Below are 13302 nucleotides of genomic sequence, written 5' to 3' on the forward strand. Positions count from 1 at the left end.
TCTGAGGATGGCGTGTGTGTTGTATCACCTGTCTTTCTCCCAAATGCAACATCTCCCTTCTTAAAGCCCCAGTGAAGGCTGCTTGTCAAGGTTAACACAAGCTAGGCCACCACTGACCCCCAGATGGACATGGCTTAATGAGTCAATAAGGGTTAACCTTCAACAGCTATTAAGTCCCAGAAAGGGGAAGCCGAGAAACATCTGTACCCTCTGCTTGACAATGGCGTCATGTATTTCTTGGCTCTTGGACCTGGCCATGCAGCTAATAAGCTGAATTCCAGTGAAAGAGAAATCTGGGGGCTGCTGATAGAAAGAACTCTCATTCGGTCACAGGTTATGCAATTGACCAGAAAAAAAGCAAGTATTCTAGAAAAGGCACCAGCTATAGTTTTCAGTTGCAAATCAGTGGTGTTCTGTGGGCACTTCCTTTGTGAAATTTTTTCTCTCAGCATAATTAAAATCATGGCTACCATTTATTGAGTATTGACTATGGACTCAGTAGGAACCAACACAAGCACTTTAGATGCCCTATCTCTCATCCTCCTCAAACTACCTTATATTCTTTTTTTTTTTTTAATAATTGTAGATAGTTTATTCTCAATGCTCCAATGCTACAGAATATGTATATATCATAACTCTACATAGATTCTATTGTTATAGTCTTTTCTATAATTTCCAATTTAGCACCACCACAAATACCATTGCTTTGAACATTCTATTACATGTCTTTTCAGGAATACATGTGCAGAGTTCTGCTGGGATCAAACTTATACTCTTAACATCATCCAAATGATATACTAACTGAGACTCAGTACAAGGTTTCAGCTTCGATCTTAGCTGAGGGGATAAATGGTAGAGTCAGGGCAGTCTGACCCTAGAAGTGCTTAATCATGATCATGCCATTGGATAAAGTGTCCAAGATGAAAGCAGCAATCAGCCACCACACTCTGAGCAGCAACCCCTGAGTCCTGCTGAATGTTCTGTAATCTAAGCTAATAAAAATTACCCTGTATTGTCTTTGATTTCTGTATAACTAATTTTTTTTTTAAATAAAACCTATTGTCTGACTTCTTGGTCTGACTCTCACCTCTTGGAATCAAATTGGCTTTCCGTCTCCTCCACACATAACTAATGATAATATTTGTATTTGTCACTAGGCTGATTTAGGGCTTTATAGGAAGTCATAATTGCTCTCAGTTGCTACTTTAAACAATTCTCTAAGCTCATTTCAAGATCATTGCCAATTAATCCTTTAAAAGTCTTCAAAATGAGGAGGCTTCTCATTCATAAAAGCAAAGATGAAAAAATACTATAACTATAATAACGAAATTTCAGTCTTTGTGATATTTAACAGATATGATGGAGAAAAGAAAAAACATGTTAAATAACTGACATTTAAATGCTTACCATTTGTTTTACACTGCTAATCCCATTACCTAATATATCTTACCCTCACTGCAACTCTATTAGGTAGATACTTACCCACTTTCCAGTTAATGAAACTGAGGTTTGGCGAGGTCCCATAGTGTCTCCAGTGTTGATCTGCTAATCAATGAAGAGCTTCAGATTGTGGAGTGACTCCAATTTGTAGGAAGAATCAACTGGTTAAACCCAAAAGGCAAAGAGTGTTGATTATTAGATGGGTAAAACCTCAGAATAAATGTGTGGTGGGGTGCTGGAGTATGCTGGTTTTGCCCTTTTCTTATTCAGTCTATGCTCAACAAAATTACAGGTGGCACAAATGCCTCTAACTGACAAATTCAAAATTACATCAAAGGATAGGTGAGCTGTAGTTATTTAAAACAAATTCTTGTAAAAAAATAATAAAATCATGTAAACAGTTGCATTCAGGCTCACAAAACCAATTACACAACTATAGGGTGGAAGAAATTTGAGTGGATAATGGTTTTTACATACATTTTTCTTTAAAAGTTAGAACAGTCTTAGGTTATATTAGTAGATGTAGACCAACAAGGAGACTCAGTGTACAAGAGATATGCTGAAACTAAATCATCATGCCAAATTTTAAAAAGGAGATTCTCAGACTGAGATTTTTCTCAAGGAAAGCAATCAGAATGGCAGAGCATGGGGCACTCATCTCATGACATATCTACTGAATGATCTGATTATGGCATGATGAGTCCAAAACGAAAAGATTTAGAAGGAAAATGTGTACCATTAAACACATAAAACATAAATATGACTTGTTTTTTGCAAAACCAGAGTAAGAACTACCAGGTGGAAGTTGCACGGGTGGATTTCTGGTGCTGTCTGACAGGACAGGTAATGAAGTCCCCATAACGCTCCTTGTCCAGGGGGTGGCTGAGTGAATGATAAATGAAAGAAATATTCCAGCAAGAACAATAGCTATCTCTAAGGCACGGAGTCCAAACAATCCTAAATCTAGATGGAAGGCTGGATTTTCTGCGAATACATAGGTCTGTTCTAGCAACTGTGCAGTTCTCTGAGGCTAGGGCTCCTTTCACTCCTTCTAAGGACAGGGACTCGGGACCCCACACTCAAGCCTGCATTCTGAGCTAAGGCTCATCCCTTCCTGGGCCAGATGTCTTTGACCTTCATAGTCCCAGCATATCAGGAAAAGACCATTTCTTAGAATGCTCTGTCTCCCACAATACTTAGCCTAGTGCTGCGTCAACCCCCAGATGAGGGACAGACTAGTAAATAACACCAAAGGCCACGAGCAAGGTCAGAAAGTTACAAAGAGGTGGAAGCTAGAAAGTCCCTGCCCATACAGAGGACACACACCAATGCCCCCCAGTACCCTCCACCCCCACCCCTCTGGGAGGAAGGGTTGGAGTAACAACGTGGATGTCCCAGGTCCCAAGCAGTGTTCCACACACATCGCAAATGGTAACCTGTTAACTTCTCCCACGGAGAAGGCAATGGCACCCCACTCCAGTACTCTTGTCTGGAAAATCCCATGGACAGAGGAGCCTGGTAGGCTGCAGTCCATGGGGTCGCGAAGAGTCAGACATGACTAAGCGACTTCACTTTCACTTTTCACTTTTATGCATTGGAGAAGGAAATGGCAACCCACTCCAGTGTTCTTGCCGGGAGAATCCCAGGGATGGGGTCGCAGAGAGTCGGACATGACGGAAGTGACTTAGCAGTAGCAGTAACTTCTCCCACCAGCTCTGGAGGATCTTACACCCCTCCTACAGACTAGAAAACAGGCCAAAAGAAGCAGACAACATCCCCAGGAACACACAGTACATAAACAATAGAACCTAGAAGCCAGGCAGCCCAGCCTTAGGCTCTGCACCAAGCTCTTTACCATTTACTGAGTTGGGAATTGTACTGCCATCTCCCTGTTATGAAGGTGAAACTCCCTTGAGACAGCATCTGGCACTGAACACATAATAGGTGCTCATTTAACAATTACTGAATTCAATTTGTACTTGAAATCATCTGGAATGTGCTTCTGGTGACGAGGGTATTCAGGACCAGATGTGTCCAGATACACCCTCAGGCTGCAATTTAAGCCCTGGCATAAAATTACTTGTTCTCCACATTCTACTTTGCTTTTGTGGTTATTGGCATGTTATTGTTATTAGATTGGGTTGCACAGGGATGTATTTGGGCTTACAAAAATCAAAGATAAACGTGGAGACCAAGGTGCTAGTCTCATGTGACTGTCTCACCTTCTTAAGAAACAAACAAAAAAAGCTAAGCTTGTCAACTGAAAACAATAAAGTATCTTTGTTTACCAGAAGGGACAAAATTTCTTTCATCTACTCAAACCTTTCTTTGTGACCAGGTTTAACCCTCAAAGTAGTGTATTGTTTGTGAGTTTCATGGAAAGCCCCCAGTTTTAAAAATCTCAGTTTTCCAAAGTTCAGGGCTGAGGAGAACAGAGAACTCCATCACAAGGATCTGGCCCAGAAGGACCCAGCCCCACCCCCTGCCTTCGTCCAGCTGAGGTTAGCCTGAGACTCCGCACAGCACAGTTAGAACAGCCTTCACAGAGCAGCCAGAGGCTGTCCTGGGGGGAGCAGAGGTGGCCTTCACAGGAAACCACGCAGCCTTGGCTTTCATTCTTGGTCCAGCTGGTTCCCAGTTGCAAAGGCAAATTCCACCAGCTGAATGACCCCCAGCAGCTGTGGTGGCCTGGAGACTCCATATTGTACAATTCATCAGACAGCTGGCCAGTTCTGAGCCAACTGCTTTCTGTGTAATGAATCAGCCCTGGCCCTCAAAGGGAAGTATGTCAAGACACATGGGATCTCTAGATTGTGTTTAGTCACTAAGTCATGTCCAACTCTTTGTGACCTCATGGACTGCAGCACGCCAAGCTCCCCTGTCTTTCACTGTCTCCCAGAGTTTGCTCAGAAAATTATGTCCACTTAGTCGGTGATGCTATCTAATCTAACCATCTCACCGTCTACTGCCCCCTTTTCCTTTTGCCTTCAATCTTTCCCAGATTGCACATGTCCCTTAATATCCCTTAATGCAGTCATCCTACTTCAATCACACCAAGAATGCCTACCATCAGGAAGGAATTGAGAATTCATTATTGGACAAACCAGACAAACCCCCTGTTCTCATAGTAGTTACACATTTAATCTATCCTAAAGAAATAGTCAGAAATATAAGCCAAAAGTTAGCATAGAGTATTATTACAGTAGCAAAATATTGGAAGCTATCTAAATAACCAACAATGGCTAAATACATCCATTATTCCAGTACGTCCATTTGAAGTCACATGAATAACTATTTAAAAATCATATTTTATAAGAATACCTAATGAATGAGACAAGTGTTTTCAATAGGTTACATGGAAAGATAGAGATGATCACAGAGAATACAGTATGACTCCAAAGCTGTGAAAGAAAAAAATGTGTACACGAATATGAAAATAAACTGGAAGGGAACACATCAAAGGGTAACACAGGTTAACCGTATGTACCTTGGAATAGCAGGTTAGTGGTAACTTCATATTCTTTGTTGTATTTTCTACAAAATTCTCCTTTGGCCAAATTTCTACAATAAATATATGTCTCGGTCAGGATCCAAATAGGAAAGCAGTCCATACCAGTTAGTTCAATATTAAGAATTTAATATGGGAAGTAGCTCCAAAGGCTTTATAAGAGCTGAAAAGTGCATAAGAACCAGTGAGTCCAGCAATTAGCATCAGGAGGTGAAAAGAGGGACTTTCCCGGCAGTCCAGTAGTTAAAGCTTCACCTTCCAATGCAGGAGGTACAGGGGGATTTAAAGGGGCCAGAGCTAAAAATGGAATCTGACAACGAAGTGAGAGGCACGTCCACACCAACAGGAACCGGGGGTTTTTTCTCTCCCCTTGGGGGTTCTCAGGACCGTTAACCATCTGTGTCATCAAAAGGCATTCTTCCAGGTTTCATATCAGATGGAGGCAAGTTGATAGGGAACTTATCTGGCCTGGGTGCATTCCTTGTGAGTCAGGCTAAATCTCAGTCTCACAGGAAGGGCAGGGGTAAGACAGCAGGCCTAGATGGAGCTGACAAGATAGAGCCAGCATGGTTCAGCCATCGATTCTAAATCTTTTAGTGATTTCACATCTCACTCCTAATAAAGGGCAAGAATCTTTAAAATGATCAATAAAAGCCCTATGCAACATGCCACCACACCCTACAATTACCTCTCAGACATTATCTCCTGCTACTGGCCACTCAGTAACTCAGAGAAGCCAGGCCCACCCCTTCCTCTGCAAAGAGGACCTTTGCAGTTGAGCCTCAGCCTGGAATATTCTTCTTCCCAATATCTGCACAATTCTCTCTTATCTCTTTCTGTGTCTTTGCTCAGATCTCTACCTTCTCAGGGAGGCCCCTCTTCACTCCTCCAAGCACTATTTCCCGCTTCTGTTTTGTTTCCTAAGCCTTTACCAACTTTTAATATTCTACCTAATTGAGTCCTCCCACCAGAATGAAAACTTGAACACTGGGATTTTAGTGTGTTTTGAACATAAATGTGTCTCCAGCACTTCAGAGAGTAGCTAGTACATGGCAGGGCCTCAGTCAGTATTGGTGGAATGGATGAATGCAGGATCCCTTTGCGTCCACCATATCAAAGCTTCACATGGCAGAACATCGAAGTTCTCCAGATTCTATCCTGTCCTATCTCTGTGTGTCCTTGTAATCTTACCTCCCTCTCTCCCCCAACTCTTTGGTTTTCCTCAAGCTCTGGTGACCTTCTGGCAATTTCTCAGAATAACAGGCTCTCTTGTTACATCTGCCTGAAGTGCCCACCCCACATTATCAATGAATATCAGTTACAAGCTCTGGCTCTGGAATGAGACAGCCTGGATTTGGAGCCTGGCTCTTCGACTTACTAGCTGTGTTACTTTGAGAAAACTGTTTAGTTACCCTGTGCCTTAGTATCCTTATCTGTAAAATGGAGGCTATAATAATAGTACTTATGTCATAGAGTTAGGGCTTCTCAGGAGGTGCTAGTTGTAAAGAATCTGCTGCCAATGCAGGAGATGCAAAAGATGCAGGTTCAATCCCTGAGTCAGAAAAATCCTTTGAAGGAAGAAACAGCAACCCACTCCAGTATTCTTGCCTGGAAAATTCCATGGACAGTGGAACCTGGCAGGCTACAGTAATGGGGTTGCAAAGAGTCGGACATAACTGAGTAAGCACCCACACACACACACATATATATACAGATATATACATATACAAATATATACATATACAAATATATATATATCACACTTAGAACAGTTCCTAACACATACCAATACTATATACATGGCGGCAATTGTTATTATTAATATTTATTCATCTGGTTATCTATTATTTGCCACAGCCTCTGGAAAGATTTTCCTGAGTCCTTAGGTCTAGGTCAGGGGCTTTCAAACTAACTCATACTCTCCTCTATCATAGAAAGTCTCACACTGTACTGTTGATATGTCTGTCTCTCCCACAGAATTGAGTCCCATGACGGCAGGAACCAGGAACTCTCTCTGACAAGTCTTATTGTCTAGCATTATTTCAATGCTGGACAAATAGTTTATGCGGAGTAAATGATTGTGGAAAGAAGGAGGGAAGGAAAGAAAGAAGGGTGGGTTATGGCATGTCATTAACATTTGCTCACAGATTTATGATGCTCACAGATACTCAAAACACCTTCACATATTTCTCCTGTTTATTCCTCACATCAGCCTTGTACAGTTGGCAAGGCAGGTTTGATTATAATCACCATTTTAAATTAAGACACTCAAGTTCAACTATATGAAGTAACTTGCTCAAGGTTACAAAGCTAATAAATGAAGAAGCCCAAGCTAGGAGCTAGGTCTTCTGACTTCAAATTCTACGTCTTCTTTTCTCCAGAGAATGAAAAAAAAAACTATCTGATCCAGCTCCCTCACTGAATTAGTCAGGAATTGTTCTCAGCTGCTGATAAAAGAGGCCTGAATACCATGACTTCAATAAACCAAGGATATGTCTCTCATCTAAAAGAAGTCCATTTTAAAGAACAGTCTATGGGTGGTGGAGACACCAAGGTCATTAAGAACCAGGATCTCTGCATACCAATACTCAGTGAGTGTGTGCTAAGTCACTTCAGTCCTGTCCACCTCTGTGCGACCCTATGGACTGTAACCTGCCAGTCTCCGCTGTCCATGGGAATTTTCCTGGCAAGAATACTGAAGTGGGTTACCACTTCTTCCCCCAGAGGATCTTCCTGACCCAGGGATCTAACATGCCTGTCTCACGTCTCCTGCATTGGCAGGCAGGTTCTTTACCCCTAGCACCACCTGGGAAGACCTGTACACGGTGGTAATTGTTGGATAGATCTCCACTGTCTTCTTTGTGGTTGGCAGAACTCCAAGATGGCCCCAAGATTCCTGCCCCTGGTGTACATGCCCAGAACAACCACCTCACTGTAAGCATGGGCAGTGCTGTGAATCTGATGGCTCTCACTGTCATGATTAGGGTATAATACATGACAAAGGTGAAGAGATCTCACAGATACAGTTAAAGTCCCAAAGCAGTTGCCTTTGACTTAATCAAAAAGGAGATTAGCCTGGGGTGCTTGACCTAGTTAGGTGAACCTTTTAAGAGGTGCTGAGATCTTCTTAAAGGAAGATATTCAAAGCTAGCTTTTACAAATATGAAAGGTACTAAAAAAAAAAAAAAACTAGCTTTTAAACCTTCTTGAGTGAGATTTGCAAGCTAACCTTCAAAAAGAACGCTGCCTTGTGTGAGAGGGTCAAGTGGCTAGAACCTGCAAGTGGCCCCTAGGCGCTGGGCAGGAAAGAAAGACCTCAGTCCTACCACTGCAAGGAATTGAATCCTGCCAAAATTTGAATGAGCTTGGAAGAGGAGCCCGAGTTCCAGATGAAAACACAGCTGAATGGCTTCAGCCTCATGAGACCTTGAGCAGAAAATCTAACTAGCTCCTACCCAGACCTCAGACCCAGAGAAACTGTAAGACAATAAACTTGTGTTGCTTTGAACCACTACATCTGTAGTAATTTATTACCCAGCAGTAGAAAACTAATACAATAGGCATACCTTCTATTCCCAAGCACCTCAGGGTGCAAGTTGGTTGTTGAAATTCCAATATCTGCACAGAGGGTAGCAGGAAAGAAGGGAGGAAAAGGCCAAAAAGGAGCCCTTCCCCACTCAATTACCTCCTACTTTAAACTCACATGGAGCTGCCTGAGATCTCATGGCAGACACGTGTGACTCTACTTCTTGCCGAGGAGGCTGGGAAATGCACTTGTTTGGTGAGGCATTTCCAGTAATACAAGGAAGGGAGACTGGCCACCAGGAAGACCTCTCCTGTAGAGGGACTGAAGTCCCCAGACGTTAGTGACTAAGTTGCCCAAGTCTTCAAGCCCCCTCTTGGCCAGGGCTGCATGTCCTGGCCCTGACATCATGTGCCAGGTTCCCAGGAGGAGGCAGCCAGGGGGCTTTGCCCAACACCTGGAACCAGCCCTCCACAACCCTACTGGTGTCCTTTCCAATTTCTTTGTCTTTCCTTCACCTCCTGCGGCCCCAAGCACAAGGACTGGTCACACCAGGCCCACTTACACTCTTTCACACTGACTTTAGAAGGGAAAGGATCACTTTACCAGTCTGTAATAGGATTTTTTTTTTTTTTTTTTTACTGTTCAGAGGTTAAGAGATCAAGGGTGGAGGAGGACCGCTGTGGGTGTGGGACAGGGGATCATAATCCTGTAGAAAAGGAGAGTGTGGGAAGAGACTTTAGAAATGCCATGAAGGTGTAAGTCATGAGATCAGGTAGCAGCGACTGGAAGATAGAGCATAAATGGCTAAGAGCCCAAATGACCTTAAAGCAAAGTACCTATCAGATGAATGCAAAGGCGTTCTGCCCGCAAAGACTAGAAAACTGGGCGCTTAAGACACCTGAGGGGAAAACCAGTCGTGCTCAGCGGAAGCCAAGAACCACTCCAGCTGGCAGAGGCATCACCGAGGCAAGCTAGAAATGGTGAACTGATAGGGAAACTGGGGGTAAAAAAGTCAAACTGGGAGTTATTCTCACACAGAAACAGGTACAATGTCTGGGGTGCCATGAGTGCTAAGTGCTCCATCATGCTAGGAGGTGAAACATTTTGCAAATGGAAATAGGTCATCATGGTTCTATCCATGCAGTTACAGAGCAGCATTTCCCACCCCACTTTTGAGAACTCTGGGTTCAGTTTCCACAAGATTTGTTCCGTTTTCTGGTCTTTGGTGATCTTGTAACACCAGCTCTTCCTTCAACTCCAGGCATTTCTTTCAGAAAGCAAGTTCTTTTCATATAACAGTCTGTCCTGGTATGTATGACAGGATAAAAAGATGCCACTGTGGCATAAATCTGGAGTGGCATGCTGTAAATTGCAAAAATTAAGTAGCCTGATGATGTCTCCACGGCCTGTCTTCATAAAAATGATTATACTTAAGAGTGTACACTTCACTTGCCAGCCACTGGTGAGAGAAAGGGATTATATACACTAATAAAGTCAATATTTTTAAGAACCATAAGACAACTCCCTACAATATGAGCATATCTCCTACTACTCAAGCGAAAACTAAGAGAGAGGCAGCCGGGGGTGTGTAGAAATACAGGTTCTGGAGTCAGAGAACTTGGGTTTGATCGGTCCCAGTGCTTAGTAACCTAGTTTAGCAACCCACCTCATTGTTTAACCTCTCTAAGCCACAGTTTCTTCATCTATAAAATGTGGGGGGTAATAATAGGACCTGCCTCATTAAGGGTACCATGAGGATCAAATGAGAATGCATTTCAAGCCCTTAGCAAAAGGCCTAGATTAATGAATGTTAGCTACTAACATTTAGAAAGTTAACTCAACTCTGTTTTGCTATGTCTCTGAAGTACTAACCTGTGATCCCAATCTGCTCGCTTCCTTCCATCCAACTGTATAAGCCACAGCAACATCCAAAAACCCATTGCTTATTTCTGGAAGCAGAAGGCATCTTATAAGTCATGTATCCAGTCAAGGATTAATCAAGGATGAACAGGACCCGTGTTGAGAAAGCATACCTAGTTGAGAATGTCTGATCTACTCTAAAACTTTTGTTTCCCAGAGAAGCAGAATGCAGCCCAGAAAGGTGAAGACTCTTCAGGGGTCACAACCCCAATTTCAGGATCTGCTTATTGACAAGCCTGGCTCAGGCCTGAGACTGGGAGCCAAGTCTCTTGACTCTGATTGCACAATTTTGGCACCACCTCAGGCTGCCTTATGGAATTCAACAAGCATTTCCTGAGAAACCACAGTAGGGGTCATGAAGGAGAACAAGATGGTGACCCTGCCAAGAATGGCATTGAAATCTAATCAGGGAAACGAGCATTGGCGGTGTTAAGAATTCTAAGAGAAGTGCCAACAAAGTGCTAAGAAGATTTCAGGGCTGCCTCTAACTCATGAAACTTTCATGAAGAAAGTAAATTTCTACTAGACTTTAAAGTAAAGGGAGTCATTTGCACTAGGATAAATCATTTGAGCAAAGGCCCACAGGTTTAGAGAGAGCTTATAATTTTCTTGAACAGATGAAGCAGATGAACTATAGAACTGAGACATCTGGGATCAGGAAAAGCCTATTGTCCAAAGTATCTTATCAAGCCGCAAAGAGAATAAAGTACTTCTCCGCTCTTCCCAAATTATTCAGAGTGTCTGCTTTCTGCTTGCCACTTACTCTGAAAGATGAAATGCCAGAGTTGATAGCACCAAAAACAATTTTTGTTGGATTCCACCTGAAGAGATTCAAGGGGATGGAGAGGTTCACTTTTCATTCCTTGGAAAAGTGGAAACAAGCAAGCAGGAATACCCTAGCCCTTCACTGAAAAGTTAAGGAAGTGGTCTTAAGGGTGACTATTGGTAACTATCATCATTATATTTGGTCCCGCTTGAGAAAAGATAAGAACTCCAATATTTTTAAATCTCTGTTTCGCTCTGGAGTTGCAGCAAGTAATAACTACAGCTTTCTATCACAGGGTAAAGCTATTAAAATTAAAGAGGTAAGGCAGTTTCAATTTTCTTTACAACTATATTAAAATATTAAGGATAGGTTTAGAATAGATAAATCCTCTGATCTTGTCCTGGTTAGCTATTCAGTTCAGCTGTCCGTTCAGTTGCTCAGTCGTGACCAACTCTCTGTGACCCCATGGACTTCAGCACGCCAGGCCTCCCTGTCCATCATCAACTCCTGGAATTTACTCAAACTCATGTCCATTGAATCAGTGATACCATCCAGTCATCTCATCCTCTGTCGTCCCCTTCTGCTCCTGCCTTCAATCTTTCCTGGCATCAGGGTCTTTTCCAAGGAGTCAGTTCTTCGCATCACGTGGCCAAAGTATTGGAGTTTCAGCTTCAGCATCAGTCCTTCCAATGGATATTCAGCATTGATTTCCTTTAGGATGGACTGGTTGGATCTCCTTGCAGTCCAAGGGACTCTCAAGAGTCTCCTCCAACACCATAGTTCAAAAGCATCAATTCTTCAGCGCTCAGCTTTCTTTATAGTCCAACCCTCACATCCATACATGACTACTGGAAAAACCATAGCTTTGACTAGACAAACCTTTGTTGGCAAAGTAATGTCTCTGTTTTTTAATATGTTGTCTAGGTTGGTCATAACTTTTCTTCCAAGGAGCAAGCATATTTTAATTTCATGGTTGCAATCACCATCTGCAGTGATTTTGGAGCCCAAAAAAATAAAGTCTGACACTGTTTCCACTGTCTCCCCATCTATTTGCCATGAAGTGATGGGACCAGATGCCATGATCTTGGTTTTCTGAATGTTGAGCCTCAAGCCAACTTTTTCACTCTCCTCTTTCACTTTTATCAAAAAGGCTTTTTAGTTCTTCTTCACTTTCTGCCATAAGGGTGGTATCATCTGCATATCTGAGGTTATTGATATTTCTCCCAGCAATCTTGATTCCAGTCTGTGCTTCATCCAGCCCAGCATTTCTCATGATCTATTCTACATATAAGTTATACAAGCAGGATGACAATATACAGCCTTGATGTACTCCTTTCCCTATTTGGAACCACTCTGTTGTTCTATGTCCAGTTCTAATTGTTGCTTCCTGACCTGCATACAGGTTTCTCAAGAGGCAGGTCAGGTACTCCCATTTCTTTAAGAATTTTCCAGAGTTTTTCATGGTCCACATAGTCAAAGGCTTTGGCATAGTCAATAAAGCAGAAATAGATGTTTTTCTGGAACTCTCTTGCTTTTTCGATGATCCAGAAGATGTTGACAATTTGATCTCTGGTTCCTCTGCCTTTTCTAAAACCAGCTTGAACATCTGGAAGTTCATGGTTCACGTACTGTTGAAGCCTGCCTTGGAGAATTTTGAGCATTACTTTACTAGCGTGTGAGATGAGTGCAATTGTGTGGTAGTTTGAGCATTCTTTGCGATTGCCTTTCTTTGGGATTGGAATGAAAACTGACCTTTTCCAGTCCTGTGGCCACTGCTGAGTTTTCCACGTTTGCTGGCACATTGAGTGCAGCACTTTCACAGCATCATCTTTTAGGATTTGAAATAGCTCAACTGGAATTCCATCACCTCCACTAGCTTTGTTCATAGTTATGCTTCCTAAGGCCCACTTGACTTTGCATTCCAGGACGTGTGGCTCTAAGTGAGTGATCACAGCATCATGGTTATGTGGGTCATGAAGATCTTTTTGGTATAGTTCTTCTGTGTATTCTTGCCACCTCTTCTTAATATCTTCTGCGTCTGTTAGGTCCATACAATTTCTGTCCTTTATTGAGCCCATCTTTGCATGAAATGTTCCCTTGGTATCTCTAATTTTCTTGAAGAGATCTCTAGTTTTTCCCTTT

The sequence above is a fragment of the Cervus elaphus genome, chromosome 3, assembly GCF_910594005.1.
Source record: "Cervus elaphus chromosome 3, mCerEla1.1, whole genome shotgun sequence".
Lineage (NCBI taxonomy): Eukaryota > Metazoa > Chordata > Mammalia > Artiodactyla > Cervidae > Cervus > Cervus elaphus.